General features: G+C 44.8%; 1 protein-coding gene across 1 annotated transcript in view; it reads left to right on the forward strand.

Moving 5' to 3' along the window:
* Positions 1–10,570: 10,570 nt before the first annotated feature.
* Positions 10,571–23,509, forward strand: part of LOC126412249 (nose resistant to fluoxetine protein 6-like) — a 385,456-nt gene continuing 372,517 nt past the window's right edge. Inside the window, exon 1 of the mRNA XM_050081747.1 lies at positions 10,571–10,636. The gene's annotated coding sequence lies outside the window, so the exon portion shown is untranslated. The remainder of the gene's footprint in view (positions 10,637–23,509) is intronic.

The following is a 23,509-nucleotide window of genomic DNA, read 5'->3' on the forward strand; positions in this document are numbered from 1 at the left end:
GGGAATAGTCATGGACGTACTTAGGGGGAGGGTCATTACGAGGGTCGGGTCGGGGGCGACGTCCGTCTGAAACGGTGAGGAGGACAGGGAGATGGTCGCTACCAACAGGCTCCAGGACATCCACCGTTATGCGACCAATGAGGTTGGGGGATGAGAGAATAACATCGGGATTGGAGTTGGATTCGGGACGGGTGTGCTGGGGGATGGGGACGAGGTCGCCTTGAAGGGTGGAGAGGAACCGATGCCACCGCCGTAACTGGGCAGCGGAACGACTATGGATGTTGAGGTCGGCGGCGATCACGTAGGAGGAGAAGGTACGGTCGACGTGGGAGAGGAAGTCGAAGGGAATAGGAGCGTTGGGGCGGACATACACTCCTGGAAATTGAAATAAGAACACCGTGAATTCATTGTCCCAGGAAGCGGAAACTTTATTGACACATTCCTGGGGTCAGATACATCACATGATCACACTGACAGAACCACAGGCACATAGACACAGGCAACAGAGCATGCACAATGTCGGCACTACTACAGTGTATATCCACCTTTCGCAGCAATGCAGGCTGCTATTCTCCCATGGAGACGATCGTAGAGATGCTGGATGTAGTCCTGTGGAACGGCTTACCATGCCATTTCCACCTGGCGCCTCAGTTGGACCAGCGTTCGTGCTGGACGTGCAGACCGCGTGAGACGACGCTTCATCCAGTCCCAAACATGCTCAATGGGGGACAGATCCGGAGATCTTGCTGGCCAGGGTAGTTGACTTACACCTTCTAGAGCACGTTGGGTGGCACGGGATACATGCGGACGTGCATTGTTCTGTTGGAACAGCAAGTTCCCTTGCCGGTCTAGGAATGGTAGAACTATGCGTTCGATGACGGTTTGGATATACCGTGCACTATTCAGTGTCTCCTCGACGATCACCAGTGGTGTACGGCCAGTGTAGGAGATGGCTCCCCACACCATGATGCCGGGTGTTGGCCCTGTGTGCCTCGGTCGTATGCAGTCCTGATTGTGGCGCTCACCTGCACGGCGCCAAACACGCATACGACCATCATTGGCACCAAGGCAGAAGCGACTCTCATCGCTGAAGACGACACGTCTCCATTCGTCCCTCCATTCACGCCTGTCGCGACACCACTGGCGGCGGGCTGGACGATGTTGGGGCGTGAGCGGAAGACGGCCTAACGGTGTGCGGGACCGTAGCCCAGCTTCATGGAGACGGTTGCGAATGGTCCTCGCCGATAACCCAGGAGCAACAGTGTCCCTAATTTGCTGGGAAGTGGCGGTGCGGTCCCCTACGGCACTGCGTAGGAACTTACGGTCTTGGCGTGCATCCGTGCGTCGCTGCGGTCCGGTCCCAGGTCGACGGGCACGTGCACCTTCCGCCGACCACTGGCGACAACATCGATGTACTGTGGAGACCTCACGCCCCACGTGTTGAGCAATTCGGTGGTACGTCCACCCGGTCTCCCGCATGCCCACTATACGCCCTCGCTCAAAGTCCGTCAACTGCACATACGGTTCACGTCCACGCTGTCGCGGCATGCTACCAGTGTTAAAGACTGCGATGGAGCTCCGTATGCCACGGCAAACTGGCTGACACTGACGGCGGCGGTGCACAAATGCTGTGCAGCTAGCGCCATTCGACGGCCAACACCGCGGTTCCTGGTGTGTCCGCTGTGCCGTGCGTGTGATCATTACTTGTACAGCCCTCTCGCAGTGTCCGGAGCAAGTATGGTGGGTCTGACACACCGGTGTCAATGTGTTCTTTTTTCCATTTCCAGGAGTGTAGATGGTGGCGCAGGTAACGGTAAGGCTGAGGAAGAAGAGACTAAGGAGCAGGTGTTCGGTGGGGTTGGGAAGGAGAGGTTGGAGCCGAACGGGAATCTGGCAGTGGTGACCAATGGCAACTCCGCCACGCGCAATTGGGAGGGGATTATCGGAGCGATGGAGGAGATAGGGCGAAGTGTGGATGGTGTGGTGGGGTTGGAGGAAGGTTTCATTTAGGAGGAAGGCATCCACACGAAGGGTGGCAAGGGTGTGCAGGAAGAGGTTCTTGTTGGCGGGTAGGGAGCAGATGTTGTTGAAAAGGATATGTTGCTGTCACGCCATGACAGGGATTTAGACGAGGGTGTCAAGGCGGGAGAAGGTGAAATGGGCCTGATTGTTGGAGTAGGTGGCGTACATTTTGAGGTGGAAAAGGGAACGGGCGGCGAGGGATACCTGTTGGAGGGTGTGGGGGCGCTGAAAGGGATGGACATTCTGGAGGATGATGGTGAGGAACCGGATGATGTCCTCAGCCAAGGGGGGGGGGGGGACGAAGGGAATTTCCAGGAGGGGTGGGGGCGTCCAGAGGACGGACAGGGACGGTGAGTTCAGGAGTGGTCGGAGGGGGTCAGGCTTTACACTTTTGGGAGTAGGTGGGATGGGGAAGATTGCAGGTATTACAGGAAGGAGGGGATTGGAGGTTAGGGCACTGCCGGAGGAAGTGCGCTTACCTACAATGCGGGCAGGTGGGGGCCTCGCGGCACTCAGCTGTGGGGTGTGCGTTATAGTGCAGACACCTCTGGCAGCGCAGGGATTGAGGAGGGGAACGGGAGGGGTCGACCCTGTAACGCTGGTTGAAGAGGAGGGCACCCTCCTTCAGGAGACGGTCAATGGAGGGGGCGTCCTCGGAGAAAACCTGGATAAGGCGGGTGGGGCCGGCTGAGTTTAAAATGTGGCGGACTGCCCGCACCTCCAGCATGGGATGCGCCTTGAGCTCCGCCAACACCTCCTCCTCCGTGATCGACGCACTGAGCCGAGTGATCACGGCGGTGAGGGTCGGCGGGCGACGCGGGGGTTGGGGTTGGTGGGTATGAGATGGGGAAGGAGCAGGGGTGAGGGAGGCGTTGGGGCCAAAACAGGTGATGGGAAGGCGGGAGAGGATGTCAGTATGGAGGGTGGGGCTGGGGGAGGAGATGAGAATGGAATCCCGTCTGAGTGTGAGGAGAGAGATGGATGCACCAGGGAAGTGTTGGCGGAGGAGGAGGGGCCTCAAGAAGGGAAGGATCGGGATGGGAGAGGAGGTATTTGTAAAAAGAGGGGGGGGGGAGGAGGAGGAGAAAGAGGCGGAGGGAGCAGGGCCAGGTGGGGAGACATCCATGGCACCCTGGGGGGGAAGGAGGGCGGGATGGGGCCTTTTTGGGGGCGGAGGAGGTGGTGGTGTCACTAGGGCACTTAACGGCGGCAGAAGGGCGGGTGGTGACATGAGGTACGGGAGCTATAGGGAGGTGGTGGAAAGGGACAGGTCCCGGCGTGGACGCAGCAGGCAGCGCCCGAGATGGTGACGGTGACGGTGATGGCGACGATGACGGTGACGGTGACGGTGGCGGCGGTGATGGCGAAGGCGACGGGGAGAGTGGGGCATGGACAGTGGCCCGACGGGCCACCACCTGAGCCAGAGCTGCAGTGACAGGCTGGGGGAGTGGGGGGAAAGGATCAGATCGAGAGGAGCGGGAGGAAGAAGCTGAAGAGGGGGCGACAAAGAGCGAGGGCGAAGGGAGAGTGAGAAGAGGAGAGATGGAAGGAGGGGGGTGGGACTGGGCACACCATGTTATAGTGGTGGAGGCGGCGGAAGGGGAAGTATAAACTATGGTGGTGGTGGTAGCGGTGGCGGTGGTGGTGGGGGCGGACATGACGACAGGGAGAAACAATAACGAACAGAACGAAAAGGAAAGGACACAAACTGGGGACAGACAAAGACGAAGACGGATGAAGGCGAAGACGGCCGAAGACCAGGGTCAGGAGGGCGACGGCGACGGCGACGGCGACGGTGGCGGCGACGGCGATGGTGACGGCGACGGCGACGGCGATGGCGGGGGGCAGGAACGCCTCAGCTGCTGCTGCTGCTGCTGCCGCGGACGGGGCCGGGGCGGCGGCTGCCGCTGCTGCTGCTGCTGCTGGCTGGACCGCTGCTGCTGGCTGGACCGCTGCTGCTGGCTGGACTGCTGCTGCTGCTGCTGCTGCTGCTGCTGCTGCCACAGGATGACTGGCGGGCTGCTGCCGGCTGGACCGCTGCTGCAGACCGGGACCGGGACCGGGACCGCTGCTGCTGCTGCTGCTGCTGACTGGACTGCTGGCTGGCTGGACTGCTGGCCGGCTGGACTGCTGGCTGGCTGGACTGCTGGCTGGCACCTGCAATACCTAACGCTTCGATTAAACCGAACGGTCCATCGAAGGGCGGTATCCTACTGGATTACCGCCCAAGATGGTTAGCCGCGAAGCCACTACGCCTTTTTATACGGCGCTGCCCACAGGAGTCACGTGGGGACCTCACATGCGCCGACACTCAAGGCGGACAAGTCATCTCGTGTCTCAGTGCGCGACCAACCAACCGACCAATCCAACCGCCAATGACCATTGCCCGAGCAACTCGAGCAGACTGGCGACCTAACGCGCAGACTCAGATGTAGGAACTCAGCCCCGACCGGGCGACCACTAGCTGAGTTCTGTTACTGGCGGAGTGGAAAGACTCTCATTTTCTGACTTAGTTTGATCCAAACGACAGACATACTCACACTCCGACGACAGACAGACACTGACTGCCCCACACTGAGCCGGCTGACCAACTGACTAGACTCGCCTCGACTGACCGGCTCTCTCCTACAGAGCTCATAGCCCCCCTTAAATGCAAATGAACATGCAACCTTTCTGCATTCCCACCAGAGGGAGATACCAAAGCTGCGATTACCACAGCGGCGCCACCGCCAGAAACGGAGGGCGACTGCTTCACACAACGCGCTGTGGCGCGCTCTTCAAAACAGCAAATTTCTTACTACAGCTCACCAGGTTTCATTGTTTATTTTCTTATTTTTTAATGTTTTTGAATTTTTCCTTTTTTCGGGATACAGGGTGCGAGGGACAAACGCTAAACACTTTACTCTTCTTCTAAAGACTATGGAGAAAGTCTTGAACATCTGACTTAGAGATGTTGCTCTTTGTGATATAACGACCGCTTGTCCGCTATTAACACAGCCTGTTCACAGATGATCGGTAGAATGGTGCATGCTCCATGCGTTTAAAAGTAGCGAACAAGAACCCGTGATGAACGTTGTCTTTGAAGAAAACCTTAATCCTCACCGCTAACGCAGAAATCGGTTCTCCTCGTTATTAATAGCCCATGGTTTTAACCAAATGACTGTGATTGTTAGCAACCTTACTTGTAATAATTACTTATGAAGAAACAGTCACGATCGCAAAATATCATTTATTTAAAATGACCGGTTTCAGCATATACGGTAGGCCATCAGACTTCTGATTAATTGTACCGTAAGGATTATAGAGGTGCATGGTAATTGCTGAAGTTAGTCTTTCATAAAATGTACGAATGTTAATCTAAAAAGGCGTGATGTTTTAGCCATTTGCTGTAGCTGGCGACGTGGCGAGCAGCTTCGTGTTGTCGAGACGATAACTGCTGCTCGTGGCTTTTTTTTTTCTTTATTGTCATTTCATACCCTCTCGCCCCATGTATACGGGGGGGGGGGGGCGAGGATGGATCGGAAGTGGTACAAATAACCAACTCCTCTTCAGCCAGTTGAACGTAATACTGATATACCGATAAAAACATAAAAACGAAAGAACCAAGAACAAGGAGATATGGGCACTATGAATTTAAAAAACAATTGGAAAGATGATAAGAATGGGAGAAATTATGCTGTCTTCGTAAATCGTTTTAAGACCAGTGTTAAAAATGTGGACAGACAGCACAGTTAAAAACATATGAGAAACACTTGAATACAAAAACAACTGAAAAAACACTGAAAACTACAAAAGAGACATTGCCCATTAAAAACGGAGCAACGTGCACTTTCACTATAACTGGAAAAAGACCTGCCCTGGATTGTTGATTGCAGAGGAGAATAAAGGGGGGAGGGAGTAACCAGAGAGATAGGGGAGTGGTAGTGATGAAGATGGCGAACTGGGAAGAGGTGGCGACAAAGGCAGGGGTGGCTTTAGGGACAAGTGCTGATGATGGTCAATTGATATTTAATCTATAGAGAGTAAAAGTGAATGGGGGCGGCAGGGAAGGGGGAAAGTATGAGGTGTGATAGAGAAAGACGAGGAAGAGGGAGTCCTGCGTGGGGGGGGGGGGGGGGGGAGGTAGATAGGAGAGAATGGGTTTAAAGTTGAAAGGATAGATATGTGTTAGGGAAGAGTACATGGTACAGGAGATGGAGATGGTTGAAATATCTTTGGCAGAGGATGGAGCAAGATGGGGTGGGGGGGGAGGGGTGAAGGGTTGATAGAATGCGTATGTACAGGCGCGACAGAACAGTAGGACTGGAAAGTAGAGAGACACAATAGGACCGTTGTAGTCGAGTTTACAGGTGTTTCAGGTTATTCGGAGGTGCTCAATGTGAGTGTGGTGAGGTGGGAATTTCATGAGTTGGTAAAGGATTCTCATGGAGGAAGGTAGGTGGATGCAGAAGGCGAGGCAGAGACCATGGCCGTTCGTGGATCTCGAGGGAATTATAGAACTTCGGAGGGGCAGAGATCCATGAAACATTTGCACAGCAAAAGAAAGGGTTGATGAGGGACGTAAATATGTGAAGAACAATGAAAGGGCTTAAGCGCCATGTTCGGCCAGTTAGTACACATATCAAAAAAAAGTTTTGCATCTCCACAGTTACCAAAACTCCTGAAGATAGACATTGACTGTGGATATTGTATCACAGACATGGACCCTTGTCTGTTCAGAGAAGTCACTAAACCCGCCTAAAGATGTAAACAACCATGCAAGAGCAACGCCTATTAGACCTTTGGAGGTCCGACAGCAAATCAGTTTCAGTCATTCCACCAGGAAGGAGGTACACGACTCGTCTTGTCTGTAGTTCAACCGTGCCTAGACGGTCATTCCCGGGGTTCGATCGCGTCCACATTGTTACTTTGTGCCAGGAAGGGCTCTCAACAAGGGAAGTGTCCAGGCGTCTCGAAGTGAACCAAACCGATGTTGTTCGGGCATGGAGGAGATACAGAGAGACAGGAACTGTCAATTACATGCCTCGCTCAGGCCGCCCAAGAGCTACTACTACAGTGGATGACCATTACCTACGGATTAAGGATCGGAGGAACCCTGACAGCAACGCAACCATTTTGAATAATGCTTTTCGTGCAGCCACAGGACGTCGTGTTACGCCTACTACTGTGCACAATAGGCTGCATGCCGACGAGTGTCGCATATGCCTTCAACCAGACAATCGTTGGAGACGTGTTTGGAGGCAACCCGGTCAAGCTGCACGCCTTATACACACTATCCAGCGAGTACGGCAAAGTGGAGGTTCCCTGCTGTTTTGTGGTGGCATTATGCGGGGCCGACGTACGCCGCTGGTGGTCATGGAAGGCGCCGTAACGGCTGTACGGTACGTGAATGCCATGCTCCGACCGATAGTGCTACCATATCGGCAACATATTGGCGAGGCATTTGTCTTCATGGACGACAATTCGCACTCACATCCTGCACATCTTGTGAATTACTTCCTTTAGGATAACGACACCGTTCGACTAGAGTGGCTAGCATGTTCTCCAGATATGAACCATATCGAACATGGCAAGGATAGGTTGAAAGGGCTGTTTATGGACGACGTGACCCACCAACCACTCTGAGGGATCTACGCCGAATCGCCGTTGAGGAGTGGGACAATATGAATCAACAGTGCCTTGATGAACTTGTGGATAGTATGTCACGCCGAATTCAGGCATCCATCAATGCAAGAGGATGTGCTACTGCGTATTAGAGGTACCGGTGTGTACAGCAATCTGGACCACCACCTCTGAAGGTCTCGCTGTATGGTGGTAAAACATGGAATGTGTGGTTTTCATGAGCAATAAAAAGGGCGGAAATGATGTTTATGTTGATGTCTATTCCGATTTTCTGTACAGGTTCCGGAACTCTCGGAGCCGACGTGATGTGTGTAGTTTTAGTCTATTGTGGGTTTTCTCTTGGATGGTTAGTAGGTGAGCTTTCCACGTTAGGTGTCGGTCGAAGTTTAGTCCGAGGTATTTTATTGTGACGGCCATAACTGGTGAGTTAGAGATCGTGGAGACAGGAGGTGCGGGTGATGTGTCCTATAATTTTTGCCTGGGTTTCTGCTTTTGGCTGTACTGCCACGCATTAAATAGTGATTGATGGCGTGTCAGTTTTCTGCACTACGTCAGCTGCAGCCAATATGACCTTACTTTACGTCAAAATATTTATGACGTGCAAATGAAGTATAAAACTAAGAATACAGTTACATGTATATCACTATACAAGTGCTGCTGTTTAATTAAATAGCGCAAGTCATTAACAAAACTGCTTAACTTTAAATAAACTTTAAACACAAGAGCACTAATACAAAAGATTGTGTGAACGTTGAAGGTCAGCTGGTGGTGCTCGTTGGTGCCTAAAGGAGATGCAAATGGCGACGTGTTGGCCATTGCTTGTCAAAGACGACACTGTAGCACGCAGTTGCTGCGTACGTTGTGTAGTGCCTATTGGCGTCCATGATGATGATGAGCGTTTGGCGTCATTGGCCGGGAGGCCCCTCGCGGGGCAGGTCCGGCCGCCATATCGCAGGTCTTATTACATTCGGCGCCACATTGGGCGACCTGCACGCCGGATGGGGATGAAATGATGATGAACACAACACAACACCCAGTCCCTGAGCGGAGAAAATCTCCGACCCAACCGGGAATCGAACCCGGGCCCAGAGGACGGCAATCCGTCACGCTGACCACTCAGCTACTGGGGCGGACGATTGGCGTCCAAAGATGTATGTATATTAAACTGTTCCCGTGGAGTGGTTGTCCAGGTGGCCGTTACTTTAGTTGGATTGGCGATTCGCTCGAAATTTTCAACGTTGCGCTTAGGGAATACAGCGATTTATGAAATACTGGGACAAACAGACAATATCTCCACTAATTTTAATGTGAGAGTAAACCAGTGTAGCATGAGGGCCAAAATTTCTTAATGTGATTAATTAAAATTTGTAGTAAGAGCTATTTGGCTATGTCACTGTAAAATAAAAACAAACGGCTTTTTAAAAGGAGTTTTTCTGCCTTTAGCATACAGAATCAGTATTTGTAATAGTTTTAAGAAATAAAATAAAAAATATATAAAATAAAAAGTAATAGCTATGATTCCAAAATCGTAGTTTCCCTATTTCAGAAAGTGAAATCGAAAAACCATAAATTTCCATCAAAACAAATGTCCTCTAAAATGCTATATGTATATGGAAAGGTTTGCAGTGTAATTAACAGACTTTTCAAGAATACCGACCTCTCTATTGGCTCTTTACCCATAAACACCCTCTTAAATAAATTAATACACTCCATTGAAAATGCCAATGAACATTTTTCTCGCTCAAGCGTAAATAAATTGACCTGAGTTAATTGCGAAAGAAACATACATTGGACAGACTGGACATAATTTTAAAGCGCATTTTAACGAACATACTTCAATATTCTCACGAAATAAATCGATGTTTGGACAACACTCTATAAATGAGGAGCATACAGAAGGTGATATCACCAACTGCCGTTAAATATTACAAACAAGCCCCAAAGAGTTACCCATGAACACACTTCAGTAGCTTGAAATGGAAATGAGCGCACGGCATCGTTGGCCGGGAAGCCCTGTTCGGGAGAGTTCGGCCGCCAAGTACAAGTTTTATTTCATTCGACTCCACATTGGGCGACTTGTGTGCCGGTGATGAGGATGAAATGATGATGAGGACAACGCAACACCCAGTCCACTAGCGGAGAAAACCTCCAATCCGGCCGGGAATCGAACCCAGCAGTGCTTACATGGGAGGCAAACACTTTGCCACCCAGCTAAGCAGGCGGACTGAGACGCTCTTGAGATTTTTATCCACCGAAAGAATAATTCTCCTGTTCGTTTAAATGAACGATTAGATTTTTACGAAACGACGTCTTTCGATGTTTTTAAAGATATGATGTAAGAAGGGACTGCTGTTTCTTCGTTTTTTCGTTTAATAAGCTTACACAACGAACTTTTAAAGTATTTCACTGAACATATCAGATTTCGTCACCTTTTATATATTTTATTTCCTACATATTTTACGATTACTAGTACTGTATGTTACAGGAAGGAAAAAAGCCTTTTAAGAGTGCCTTGTTTTTATTTTACGATTGAAATAGCTACATAGCTCTTACTAAATTTATTACTTAATTACCAAAAAATGTTTGCCCTCATGCAACAGTGATTTACTTACAAATTATAATTATAGTGAATGTCATCTAATTCTCTAAGCACAACGTTGAAAATTTCGAGTAAAACGCCAATTCATCCAAAATAGTGACCACCTGGACAACATCTTTATGGGAACACCGTAATCTACACACATCTTTGGCCGCCAGTAGGTGCTACACAACGTCGCCCTGGCGTCAGCTTGCTACACCAAGGTCTTTGACAAGAAACTACCAGCATATCGCCATTTCTATGAAAATAGTTTTATCGAAAGTAAGATTGCACCGTAAAACAGCAAATAGGCGTGCTATCAGCACTATTTAACGCGTGGCAGTAGAGCGACTACCAGCAGTTATCGTCTTGCAACACGCTGCTGTTCACCGCCTCACCAGCTCCGACAAATAGGTAAAACATCCGGCCGTTTTAGTGTAATTTTTGTACGTTTTAAGCAAGTGTGACTTCTCTAATTACCATGCAGTTTTATAACATTTACAGTGCTATCAATCTGAAGATGGCCTACTGAATGTTCCGTAACCGGTCATTTAAAATAAATGATATTTTGCGATCATGACTGTTTTTTCATAAGTAATTATTCATCGTAAATTTAAACGTCTTGCATAATGCGTCATGCGTCAGTTTTTAACGCATCTAAGTTTTTATGACTTACATACATTGGTATTCAAAATTAAACCTACAAACCGCTATTTCCCCGTCCTGTACATAATTCACAACATAATCATACAAATTGTGAACCAGACGTCCGTACGATCATGTTCTGCACGGAAGATGGCATTCCCATAAACGGATATCTATGGGAACGATGACGTCAGAGCACCTATAAAACGACGTAATATTTTCCATGTAGCTCCACATCCGTAATCGCTGCGTACACAGTCACAGGCGGTGCAGTATGGCACAGAGAAGATGTCTACCAGACTCTCTGCGACCGCGGGCTATAGAAAGAAAGGAAGCAGGACAGTGGCAAATCGATGTGCCCCTACGGCTTAATGTGAATCGTTCTGTTGTTTCTCAGATGGGGCGACAGTTTATAGAGACCGAAGCTGTATCCCGAATATCAGGGCAGGGCCGACCACGTGTGACTTCAGAAGAGAGGACGGTTATTTGGCTGTAAGACGACGAGAATACCGCCGTAGTACTGCACGGTAACTGACATTTGAACTCGGTATCTTGGGACATCATTTGTGGTTGTTGCGATATGCTGTGGGCCCAGGCTTTGTACTGGTTGACGATGATGCTCGATCTCATAGAGCACGGGTGGTTGGTGTTTTCTTGGAAACGGAAGCAACATGAGACTGATGACGTAATCACAGCATGCCCCGTCGTTGTCAGGTCTGTGTATTGCGGCCAGAGGTGGTCACATGGCCTACTGAGCACATTAACCAGTTGTCGAAATGTGTGCGCCAATCCTTTAAAATGGGAAAAACGAAGAACATTTTTATCTATCGTTATGCAAGTTGCAGCTGTTTACGTTCTGTATTCTTTACATTGTCTCTATTTTACTATCTGCTGTTTATACTGCTTTGTAGCACAATAAACGCAACTTTGCAAAATTTCCGTTTGTTGCTTTAATTTTGGATACGAGTATATGTTCTGTACTATGGGTCGTAGACAGATATAGTTTTTCATGTACATTCAGTGGTATATGTGAACACTGTCTGCAGAATTTATCGCGAATACAGTTAGCAGTAAAGAAGCAATAAGTCTAAAGGTCACGCCTGATACGAAAATTAATATCTAGTAAGCCATAAACCTTTCTCCTTTCATCACGTGGGCTAGTGTCGGTAGGAAAATGTTTCTTGAAGGTTTGAAATGTGTAAGGTTTGTTTCAGGCCACTAAGTAACGTCTTTCTCAAACACTGGATGCATAAAATTTAGATGTTCACGCGTCGTAGCCTACGTTTTTCTTTTTTCTTCACCCCTACTTCCACCCCTTTGATTGATAAGTGGTTTTTCTTTTCAGACAGTAAAAGCGATATGTGTACCAAGTTTGGTTGAATCGGTCCAGTGGTTTCGGAGGAGTCGTGGTACATACATACACACATTTTTATAATATAAATAAATATCTTTTTTCGTGATTCGATTTTGATGAAACATAGCCTATACCGTGCCCCTACCTACACTGAAGCTACTAGTGGAACCGGCATGAATATTCGTCTAGTAGTTAGGGAGATCGGCGTGTTCAAAGACAGACAGACACGACGGTTAAAGAGATTTATAGTTAGTACAGTATAAACTTGTGGTGATACTTAGTTGCAGCCTGTTGCGAGTACGATTGCTCTTTCTGGTTTCTGTGAATAGTTTATTGTAGTCTTCCATGAGCTTCACACGTTACTCAGCTGGATCTACATTCACTTCTACACGACTCCTATGAAGGTAACACTTAAAATAATTGGCAGAGCTATCACAGAACCACTTCCTACACTCCATCAGCACGTGGGAAAATAAAGACCTAAATCTTTTCGTGCGAGCTCTGATTTCTTTTGTTTTATTCATTTCCCCGTATATAGGTGGAGTTAACAAAATAAGTTGGAATACGGAGGAGAAACTTAGTGATAAAAATTTCGTGAGAAGTTATCGTCGCAACGAAAAACGCTTTTAATGACTCCTACACTAACTCGCGTATCATGTGACACTCTCTCCCCTATTTCGCGATACTACAAAACCAGCTGCCCTGCTTCGAACATTTTCGATGACCTCCCTCAATCCTGTCTGATAAGGATCCCATACTGCGCAGCAGTACTCCATAAGTGGGTGGGCAAGAGTGCTGTAGGCAGTCTCTTCAAGTGATCTGTTCCATTTCCTAAGTATTCTGCAAATAACGAGCAAACTTTGCTTCGCCTTACCCAAAACATATTCAGTATGAGGGTTCCAGTTTAAGTCTGTCCGAATTTTAAACTCTATGTAATTAGTTCAATGGTAAACCTTAAAACATGTGTAATTTGTCTCGTAACTGAAATTCAATGGATATTTTTGGTATGCATATGAAGAACGTCACGCATTTTATTGTTTGCAGAGGGTCAATTGCCACTTTTTGCATCACACACATTTCTTGTCTAAATCATTTTAAAGTTCATTTTGATCTACTAATGTGCACAGGTTGTCCGAACTCTTACGGGAATCGTCACCTTAGTGTGTTCGAGTAATGAGTGGATGGGCAAATATCTATAAGGTACATTACGTATGTAGATTGTGGACAGTTGGGAATGTAGGTCTCACGGGAAGCGTGCAAGGGATAAGTCCCTGCTTTCGCTCTATTCATCTGTGTCCTCGGTGTCTCAGATGGATAGAGCATCTTCCATGTAAGCGGGAGATCCTGGGTTCGCGTCACGGTTGGGGCACACATTTTCAGCTGTCCCCGTCGAGGTATATCAACAATACCTGTCGGCAGCTGAGGGTTTCAATTAATTATACCAGAAATTTCGTAATTTCAAATATTTCTAAGGAAAGAGTAATTTTAACTGTTAGTACATATCCATTGTAACATATTAATTTCTTTTTTGTACATTTTAGCCTGAAATATAATAAATCGTATACAAAATCATACGAATTCTTTTCATGAAACAGCTGAGATAATTTTAACCTGTGCAAGAATCGTTAGTATACATTGTATCGCTTATCTCCACAAGACAAAAGGTGATGTTAGAGGATGGTGATTCATTATAGCCTGTTAACAGCAAGTCCTAGAGTAAAACAATGCATGCCTCGAAGTAGACTATTTGGCGGAAGAAACGCAGCTGCTACCCGAGATAATATTTAAAATGCGTCCTGGCACTGGGTTCCAGAAATAATTTGTATTCTTATCGAAAATCTTGTTTACCTGTGAAGACTTTCGAGTCTTGTAACATTTGGGAAGGTTTCTTTTTTTCTGAGTAGGCCCTAAATGAATTCGAGAAACGCAAATTCAGTTTGTTCCGTTGGATTTGTATATCGGGAGTCAGTTTTTGGGCAGTCGGATGATGTAATCAGAGCCAAAACCAACTGCTATCTTTCACATCACAGTTGCTGTCTAAGCGTTCACAGCAGGTGGTCTTGCACGCTACTGATTACATCACTTTCCGAGAGTGGCATTATCAATAAAGTCCTGTCTCTTATCATTGTATCACCCAAGTAATAGACCAAATATTTTGCGAAAGCCATCAGCTGGACACAAAAAAACAAGGAATTGATTGTAAATTGTTTATTCATTAACAGCAAACTATCCAAAAGCTTACTCGTTCTTCGATAAAACTAAAAAGTGATCTCTTGTGGAAACTAATACGCAACAGAATCCGGAGAATCGTGTGGAATACTGAATAAACACCTACAGAGTGGAGGCTACATCATATGGATAGGCAGAAGTGCCCGCTTCTGTATTTCGAGTGAAACAGATGATCTATGTCTTTTGGAGAATATGTGCGCCAATCCAAACATCAATTACTGCGCACTTAGGGAGCTTTTTCAGTATCCTGGAAATGAAAAACTCTTTGCAACAAGGGGAGTTAAGGATGTCATGAATCCCGTGGGAGGTTAAGTCTGTACTGACTGGGTGGTTTAGCCCTTATTTGATTTTAGTAGCTTACTCATCTTCCGTCGTTTTCTATGATAAACCGAAGGCGTCGGGGTATTGACAAATCTAAATGGCTACAAATATTTTCACATCGTTAATCTCCCACGTAGTCTCTGTGTTGGACCGTTGGCTTTCTGCATGCGTTGATCGAGGTGGTAGCGACCTCGCAACTTCCGCCCTCATATTTTCTGTTGGGTTGAGGTCTGGTGATCTCGGCACGAAAGGAAGAAGTTTTATCCTTCACTGTCATTGAAACCCGTTATGGATGGCTTTGTTGTTGTGAATGGGGCTATTGTCCGGTAAAGAAATTAACACCTGTTAGGTTTGGAAGTGATACATTACTCACTAATATTAAGAATTTTTAATTGCGATACTTTGTAAAAATGCGACCCATTTGATAGCTGTCGCGTCTAAGCTAGTGGTCTAAAAGCTACAGTAGGAGAAGGAGTTTCACATTCAATGAAACTTGGATGAGAGCAGTGGGAAAAAAATCACCTTTACAAGGGGAGAGCGCCTGGGATGGGTCTCAGACTACATAATGAATGGTGATGTAGTTTAAGGTGCAAGGTATCTCACGCTGATAGCTCTTCGTTCAGTATATATTGTCATCCATGAAAATGTCTTCTGCGTTCGTAATGGTGAGATGGTCTAGAATGTCTGTTTGGAATTTTGGATTCGATACGAAGCATGTAGGAGTTTATTTATTTATTTTTTTTTTTTTTAAAAGTCGGAATGGGTTATTGTATGTTACTGCAAATAGTGGAGAAGTCGGTTGATCTTTTCTTACAGTCTATGTAATGGCTTCACCTATACAAAACGACAGCTATTCTTATGAGGAGATATGCTCTGCGCACGTCACACGGGCGCTCGCACGGCCGCCGTCGCCTCTTCATGCTTCGTGTCAATGCGGTCACTCGCGACTCGGCCCTTGGACAAACGCTTACAGTTGAGGTAAATAACCAATTTCAGAATGTTAACTAACTAAGTTTCCGCTTTCATTTAGTGACAACTAAATGCCACTGTGAGGTGTACTAATGAAACAATTTACGTTTCCAACGTAAATATGACGACAAACAGCATAAAATGTGTATCATAATAAATACAGCTGCATGCAGCTACGGCTGTTAAATCCGAAATCGATTGTGTTTTATCTCTTCGTCATCTGTTTCGTAATCAACATAATTAAGGTAGTTGTGAGCTGTTACCAAAAGTGAAAGTAGAAGAAGAATAAAGAAATAAATAAACGATAAACAAACCTCACGTAGGACCGGAATGGAACCCACACTATACAGCGTGTTAGTGTGTGGCGTTACTGCTACCAAGCGAGATATCTGGCACCTGAAAACGGGTCACTGCTCACTCCACTGCGATCCCTCCTATCCCCGATCTCGACTACCTCCCTTGTCAGGCAGGCTGGCAGAAGCGAGTACGAATAATCTGAGATTGGCTATATCAAAACTATATCAAAATCTGCCAAGTACAAAACTGAGGCCACAACCCATACGTTCATGGGCTCAAGAAACATACGAATCTCGTAAAAAATTATGTAATCAAAAAACTTTAGAACGAAATAAAAGCTATAATATAATTTCTCCTACCCCATTCAGAAAGTTTGAGCTCATGAATTTTCAACACCTATGACAATAGTTGCCAAAATTTAAAACTAAATACGTTGGACGCATGTTATTGATCACTGGCGCGTGAATAGTTCACCAAAGTCACTAACAATTTTATTAGTCTACGAATGATATGAACTGATTTGTGATATTTCTGAGCGACACTTACTCTCTGCACTCCTTACTATTATCTCTTCTATGTACCACACATTTTTGGTCCTAAATTTTACGAGGGCTGTCACAGCTTTCAGAAATTTTACGATTGCTGTCGTAGCTTTCAGAAATTGGAAAGCACAAATTTTCAGATCTGTTCGTTAGGGGGTTACGAATTTGTATGAGGCTAGGAAAAACTATTTTCTACCTCTTAGTCCGTTTACGAAAGTGTTATATTAAAAATATTTTTATTTAAATAATTGTTTTATGCTTTTTAGTCTTGTCTGTGTGAAATATTTCAATCGATTTCAAACATTTTCATGAGATCAGAACAGAGAAATGCGGTAAATTTCAGTTGCCTCTAACCTGAGTCAAACAATGTATTGCTTCGTCCTTCTTATATTTTACGAAAAGATGGTGAAGGTAAAAATCAAGTAGATTCGATCTTACACAGAAGCTTACCAACAATCGTTCTTACTGAGAAACAACCGGGACTGGAACAGGAAAAGCTGGACATAGTTGTGGTGTATAGACTATCCTCCGCCACACGCCAGACAAGAAAGCAAGTTAACATTTTACTGTCATCCAGTTCTGAGGTATGTTGTAAATTTCTAGTCTCAAGCTCATCGGGCAGTTAGTTTAAAATCAGTTGGAAAACTTTTACCGAACAGACAGAAAAACAACGTACCCTCCGTCATATAGCAGATACGAAAGCGAGTTAATATTGCATTGTCATCTAGTTCTGAGCTATGCTGAAAATTTCAAGTCTCTAGCTTATGGTAAGATCCACTTACAACATTTTTCCAAGCAGGCTGACACAGGAAAGAGACCTAATAAAAACGTATTAAAAATGAACAAAAGGAGAAATCGATCGTTGTATTGGGACTGGATTCACATTGTGAACAACAGATGCTTGTGTGTGGTGCTTATTAAAAAAGGATGTGACAGAAACGGATGAACTACCTTGCCTTCATTGATTTAGAAGTGATGGTAACTGGAAGCTGTAATTTTACCACTATAAAAAAAATTGGACTGGAATGAGTATGGAAGATTAGTTACAAGTTTTGTATGAATCAGAAGACAATACTTAGAATTGGAGTAAAAGAGAATATGGGGCATCCTGTGCCTACATATTTGCTTGAAGTACAGGGCATTAAAAACGGTATTTCAAATTTTGCGAGGTCCTAGTATGGATCAAAACGAGAAGAAATGTCTGGTATACGTGTGGTCTAAAATGCATACCTCAAGAGCTATAAGCATTTGTTGGGTATAGTAAAGAACTAATAGCTCTTAAGGTACACATTTTAGAACCCCCGTATACTGGACATTTCTTCTCGCAAAATCTGACATACGTTTTCTTTAAGAATCTATATACTTTGAAGAAACCTTGCATATAACGGAACACTAAAGTGACGAACTAAACTCAGCATTGCAGAGATAAATTATATCACATCTGCTAATGACTTGCTGATAGGCCCAGCCTTAGAAGCAAAATGATTAAAATATTGCTAGTATTAACAGACAAACCAAAAAAACAATAAAATCTGTGTGAAAGAAGAACGAAACAAATGTAACGGCAAAGAGCAAAAATAATACAAAGATCAACGTAGCCATAGAAATGGATGGCATTATAAGTAATAAAGTACAACACCTCAACAACTTCAAGAGTGGAATGGCGGAGAAAAATTGGTATTTAATAAAAGTAAGGAGAGTAATAGCACTATAAAAAGCATTAATAACTACCAATAATATCCTTACATGTAAGCATACCAACTGTACAATTACGGAAACCCACTAAAAAATCGATTATGTAGAGAACACATTCCTCTGGACGTGAAATTTGAGGCCTACAGAAACAAGGTATGATCCGTCTGGAGGCAACGGGAAATTGAATGTAGTACAAAATGACTAAAACAAGTTAAATACAGAGACATATAATTCTCAAAGTATTGTGAAGAGGCTAGTTGGATAAAAGAGTAAGAAGATAAAAAGAAGGACGAGAAGAAAAGCATAGGTCATGTTCTTAGAAACGAATTCCTCTCTTCCAAATATAATTATAAAACGTAGTACTATGAAAGAAACTAAGAAGATGCTCGAGAAAGTTATCAACATCAGAACAAGAGTCAATTATTACGGAAAGATCAAAATAATAGAAATGAAAGCAGAACAGTTGCTTCGACAAGGAGTGCAGTTTATGAAAGTAACGAACAAATCTTTGGAAAAATTGAAACTACTCGTAACTCTATAGTTTCCATTGTTCATACGTATAGAAAATATATTTCATCCTGTGGATACAGAACATCTACACTCGGTTTGATGATGGAATTGAGTTTATTAATATAGACGTCTCCGTTGAGAATTCCATCTATCCTCCACTGAGGTCTCGCTCCATGATCCGAGATACAGCACCACAATGCAACAGAGAACCGTCCACCTCTTTGTCTTTCATGAATGTAGTCTGGATGGAAGCGTTGTCCCTGTGGGTGGTACACCTAAAGTAACCATACTGTTTGACCAAACTGTTTGCTTGTTAAGACAATTACGCACCACTGCAGCTATTACATTTACTTAACTGGTAATGGATCAGACTAATAAAGGGAGAATATAGGAAACTGCTTACATCAATTATTTTTAACCTACTACAAAGCCAGTTGCATTTAGGCATAAAATAATTGCTTCTGAAATAATTACATATATTAACTTTCAGATCTCACCTGAAAAGGAGCGTCACTAAACGAAGAAAATACTTTTTCGTCGGAGAAGATTACTTTGCTCCAATCGAAGTCGATGCGTTGTGCTGCAAAAGCCATGCGATCAATTTTCTGATGATGGGTCAAAGGTAATTTGATAGCTGCTCTCCGACAATATAAACCATCATCTCTCAGTGTCCTCGTAACATTTTCTCCTCTGCTGGGAAACTGACAAATCTCTCTCAGTGCACAGCAACTGAGAAATGGATTAGCTCGTACGTTCTCCAAGAGACGTCGACCATCTGCTTCACTAGACACATGGGGTCGGCCACTTCTCCCTTTCCGCCCGATATAGCCACTCTCCTCGTATTGTTTCCACCAGAGTCTCGCTTTTCTTCAGGTGCTCCACACTTTCCTCCAGCTTCTGACGCAGAGTAGTTTCCACTTCCAGTAAATGAAATCACTCACATTCTTGACTCTCAGTTCCACTGCGACTGCATCACGACTGTCACATTTGTCATGGAACGCACTGTTACTTGCCCACACTTCAGCTGGCTTGTGCGAACGGCCACGGATATTTCCGACGGACTCCGAAATACTTACAGGCTTCAACTTTGCGTTGTTGGAGTCACGATCTATGGGCAGTCCGCTACAGTTCTCGCAACTAATGATGTAGGCGAATTAGCTGGGAACATACATGCGGATTCTTGGACGGGCCACGTTGACAGGTCCTTCCAATTTTCACGTGGCAGCACAAGGTTTAGTGGCCTCCAGTAAGGCGAAGTAGTGGACTAAAGACGACAAACCAAAACATAACGAATTGTGAATCTCTAAACAGTGCTGTTATGATCGCTGGAGAAGCCGGCCGCGGTGGTCTAGCGGTTAAGGCGCTCAGTCCGGAACCGCGCGACTGCTACGGTCGCAGGTTCGAATCCTGCCTCGGGCATGGATGTGTGTGATGTCCTTAGGTTAGTTAGGTTTAAGTAGTTCTAAGTTATAGGGGACTGATGACCACAGATGTTAAGTCCCATAGTGCTCAGAGCCATTTGAACCATTTGAATCGCTGGAGAAAAAATTTAAAGTCACTTGATGTCCGGCAAATTCAATTTTATTTACGAGTTTCGAGGAAACTCTGCTTTAGAATATCAAACATGGAAAGGTGCTTCATATTCGTGGTGTGGCATAAAGTGCACACAAGCGTTTACAAAGTTCTTTGAAACAATGGGCAAATGATAACTGCTTTAAATCTCTGTAGGGAGATCATTACACGCTTAAATTGCTATTGGTTCTCAGTTTCGTGTTGTGAATTGTCTACATTAACAACCACCAGAGAAGTGGAAGAAGCTGAAAGCAGCAGCGTCACGATAGCTCCGTGGAACCATTCTTGTATCGTAATCTAATGCAGGAATAGTTGCTCGTTCAGACCCCTGATTGCCAATGTATTTAGCATAGATTTTTCTCTTTTTTCGTCTCAAATGTCGAGAACGGAATTTAGTAACAAAATGAGAAGAAAACCTTTGCATTGAGCCAACTGAAAGATCAGGCCATTTTTATTTTTAATCGACATCGTCTTCTGTAACGCAATAAAATTCTTTCGTTATCGGTTTGTTATTGTCATTATTACTGCGAGTCATTCGGTCGCAAGTTTCGTATCGCTCTTTTGTGCCTACTCACTTGACTAGTGAATCTGGATGAATGGAATGTTGGATGTTTCGCCTTTCAGTCTATACACATTTAGCATGTGTACAGGGTAATAGGAATAGCGCAATAAGAGTAAACGGCAACCGATGATGCAGGCAGATCTCTACAACAATTTCTGTTGATTTCACACCATGACGACGGCCACATTCACATCGTAGTGTATTACTCAGCAAGGTAATATGTAGTATGGATGGACTCTGCTACAGATAGTTACGAATTTGTGACCACAACGATGGTTTACCCTTAAATCAGCTGTCGGTTTTAGAGAAACTAGTGTAAATGGAAAAATGTTCTGCTGCTGCTGTTGTGCTGTTGTGGGAATGAGTTATGGCACTGCATAAATGAGAGTAATTTCTAGTTCTTATTTACATAGCTATGTAAAGCACTATTTAAATTACAGGTAATCAACGATTACGACATTCACTTCCGAATGCCATTAGTAAGTCTCCTAGCCATCTTGATCCAATACTATGGCAGAAGGCATAGTGTTCTACTTTCCAAATACCAAGCAACAACAAAGAAGAAGAAACATCCCGGTACGATTTAAGGAAACCATCTGTAACGTGGATTTGGATTCTTTTCATCATTTACTTACAAAAGAGAGGGGGAGGGGCGGATATTAAGAAACCAGTGAGCAGACTGTGTATATATCCTCAGTTCCTTCTCTTCTGAATCCTCAAATGGATTGATTACTGCGTACCACAGTTTACCGCTTTTTGTCATGCTTCCATTCCGCCAACATACGCAAGAGTGCACTAAGACAGTCGATTTCGAGGTGTAAAGAGTTTGAATCCTTACCGTTTCGTGACGTGTGAGACAAGATTGATTTCCAAAATCTTTTTCTTCCATTGAAAGAAGCTTTCGTTGCAAATTACCATTGGAAGCGTTTATTCCTTTGTACTTTCGGGGACTTGTATTCGTGATAGGAAATTATATACCTCAATTCTTCGCGTGCCGTATACTGTATGAACGAAATTAATATCACTATCTTTGATTTCCCTACGTCGTTACTATATAACACCACGGTTAACAGCCTCCTTCCACGCCGTAAGGCTTGGAAAATGAGGAATTCTGATTAAATGTAATTTATTGACTTAATTTTCTATAGCCTAAAAGCTGACATCAGAAGGTATCAGTAGGTGACGCAGCATAAATCCAAAGGGCGCACGCCTCCCCTCTGAGGGCTAGTACAAGACGAGCAAGTCCAGCATTTCGCTAGACAGCTGCTCCTAGCACACTTAAGAATTGGCAGCATCGCCGCAAATATTTGGCAACCCTGTCAGAGTGCATATATTTCAACATATATCACTGAGTATACCAGCGAAATTCACTTGACATTTACCTTCCATCTCGAGGACATGCTGTATAATCTTCATGTAGAATGAGACACTGAGAAGGGTAATTTCATTTTTTTTACTCCGGGTATCCGTACTGTACGTAAGTAACAACTTTTCTTATGTTTAATGTTGTCGGGATCAGTGGACAATCGTACGATATGGGAGAGCTGCCGCTAGGAACGTCTCGTTATCTCAGTGGTTCTGCACATGTGTTAGGATGACATGGCGGTGTAGGTTGCGAATGCCAATCGCGGTGGGTACCGAAGTCCTCAAAGTTCTTCTCTTTTCCGTTTTACTTCATGGAGCTGCAAATTGCTAGAATAAATTCTTAACGAAATCTGCAGAAAATCTTAACACATTGTGTCTTCTCTCCTTCTCGAGTCAGTAAGTTGTTTTAATGACCATGAATATCTTCGTCACTATACAAACGTCTCTGAAGAGATTCGAATCGACCGGCAACGATATAAATCTGAGGTTTTCTCGTCACGTAGGACCCGTATGTCAGGGGAATAGCTATGAACTGGACATACTACTTAATACACCTCCTCTCTGCAAAATTTTTGTAACAGCAATTACAAATTACCTGCAGACGTTTGCTAACACCAGCGTTAGCAACTTCCTACCTCTCAGTGTAACTTCGAACGTGGACACTTTTGTTGGTTTAAATCTAATTGAATACCTTATCTAAATGTAATTGAATACCTAAAAAATCAGTTAGTATTGGCGTTAAGTTTTCCACGAATCCAGATTTGGTTCTCAAAGAGTACAGTGTTCATCCTTGATGTAGTTCATGTGCTGCAAAGTATTCGTACAGTTTATCCCATACATTTACCGTGCGGTATCAGACGACGACAGTGAAACGCATTCCATCAGCGTTACTTACTGAGGCTTGACAGAAGCAGAAGAATTTCTAACAAAAATAATTGCATGAAGAATCTCCACAAAAAGGGAGATATAAAGCATTAATAACAACAGTAAACAACATACTGAGGTATTTTAATAGGATTACAAACTATAGAAATAGTTTTGGGCCATATTAGTGTAACAAAAAAGACAGCATTTTAAGAACAGTCACAAGCTGCTGTCGGGCATGAAACTCGGATCGTGAACATTTTTGTTGGAGCATCACTCGACAAAATTAAATCATTTTATACCACCCAAAGCGATTAGTGGTAGTAGGCGCCTTCGACAAGGGGCGAGGGAACGCAACGTCG

This window comes from Schistocerca serialis, chromosome 7 (assembly GCF_023864345.2).
Source record: "Schistocerca serialis cubense isolate TAMUIC-IGC-003099 chromosome 7, iqSchSeri2.2, whole genome shotgun sequence".
NCBI classification, from domain to species: Eukaryota; Metazoa; Arthropoda; class Insecta; order Orthoptera; family Acrididae; genus Schistocerca; species Schistocerca serialis.